The 1,764-nt window shown below is 32.5% G+C and overlaps 1 non-coding gene across 1 annotated transcript; it reads left to right on the top strand.

Annotated features, from left to right (window-relative positions):
• Positions 1-230: 230 nt before the first annotated feature.
• Positions 231-338, top strand: LOC112752446 (small nucleolar RNA R71). The gene has a single exon (XR_003176883.1). It is a non-coding gene; the product is annotated as a small nucleolar RNA R71 (small nucleolar RNA).
• The last annotated feature ends 1,426 nt before the right edge of the window (positions 339-1,764 follow it).

Here is a 1,764-nt window from a genome sequence, read left to right as displayed (position 1 = left end):
GCATTCAGAGTATCAACCTCAAGAACTCCCTTCTTCATAGGCGTCCCATTACTCACAGGATTCCTTTCAGAAGTGTACATGAACTGGTTATTAGCAACCATGTCAATGAGTTCTTGAGCTTCTGCAGGCGTTTTCTTTAGGTGAATGGATCCACCTGCAGAAGTGTCCAGTGACATCTTTGATAGCTCAGATAAACCATCATAGAATATATCCAGGATGATCCATTCTGAAAGCATGTCAGAAGGACACTTTTTGGTCAACTGTTTGTATCTTTCCCAAGCTTCATAGAGGGATTCACCTTCTTTCTGTCTGAAGGTTTGAACATCAGCTCTAAGCTTACTCAGCTTTTGAGGAGGAAAGTACTTGGCTAAGAAAGCCGTGACCAGCTTATCCCAAGAGTTCAGGCTGTCTTTGGGTTGAGAATCCAACCATAATCTAGCTCTGTCTCTTACAGCAAAAGGGAAAAGCATGAGCCTGTAGACTTCAGGATCTACTCTATTAGTCTTAACAGTATCACATATCTGCAAGAATTCAGTTAAGAACTGAAAAGGATCTTCAGAAGGAAGTCCATGAAACTTGCAGTTCTGCTGCATCAGAGAAACTAACTGAGGTTTCAGCTCAAAGTTGTTTGCTCCAATGGCAGGAATGGAGAAGCTTCTTCCATGTAAATTGCAATTAGGTGCAGTAAAGTCACCAAGCATTCTCCTTGCATTGTTGTTGGGTTCGGCTGCCATCTCCTTTACTTGTTCGAAATTTTCAATCAAGTTGTCTCTAGATTGTTGTAATTTAGCTTCTCTTAATTTTCTCTTCAGAGTCCTTTCAGGTTCTGGATCAGCTTCAACAAGAATGCCTTTTTCTCTGTCCCTGCTCATAAGAAAGAGGAGAGAAAAAGAAAAGAAGAGGAATCCTCTATGTCACAGTAAAGAGGTTCCTTATTGTTAGTAGAAAAGAAGAAGAGGAAATTCGAACACAGATAGAGGAGGGGGTTCGAATTTGGTGATGATGTGAGGAAGAGATGTTAGTAGATGAATAAATAAATAGAATAAGATGAGAGAGAAGGAGGGAATTTTCGAAAATTATTTTTGAAAAGGAGTTAGTGATTTTTGAAAATGGTTTTTGAAAATTGTTAGTATTTTTTTCGAAAATTAAGATTTAAAATTTAAAATAATAATTAATTAAAAAGAAATTTTGGAAAAGGGGAAGATATTTTCGAAAATAGAGAGAGAGTTAGTTAGGTAGTTTTGAAAAAGATAAGAAACAAACAAAAAGTTAGTTAGTTAGTTGAAACAAATTTTGAAAAGATAAGAAGTTAGGAAGTTAGAAAAGATATTTTGAAAAGATATTTTTGAAAAAGATAAGATAAGAAGATATTTTAGAAACTAATTTTTGAAAAAGATTTGATTTTTAAAATCTCAATTAATGACTTGATTCACAAGAAATCACAAGATATGATTCTAGAACTTAAAGTTTGAATCTTTCTTAACAAGCAAGTAACAAACTTGAAATTTTTGAATCAAAACATTAATTGATTATGTTATTTTCGAAAATTTGGTATAAAAATAAGAAAAATATTTTTGAAAAATATTTTTGGAATTTTCAAAAATAACTAAGAATTTTGAAAAAGATTTGATTTTTGAAAAAGATTTTGAAAAAGATAAGATTTTCAAATTGAAAATTTGATTTGACTCATGAGAAACAATTTGATTTTTAAAAATTTTTGAAAAAGTCAACTCAATTTTCGAATTTGATGAGAGAAAAAGGAAA

The sequence above is a fragment of the Arachis hypogaea genome, chromosome 15, assembly GCF_003086295.3.
Source record: "Arachis hypogaea cultivar Tifrunner chromosome 15, arahy.Tifrunner.gnm2.J5K5, whole genome shotgun sequence".
NCBI lineage: Eukaryota > Viridiplantae > Streptophyta > Magnoliopsida > Fabales > Fabaceae > Arachis > Arachis hypogaea.
Note: the sequence above shows the minus strand (reverse complement) of the source record. Positions and strands in the feature narration are given on the sequence as shown.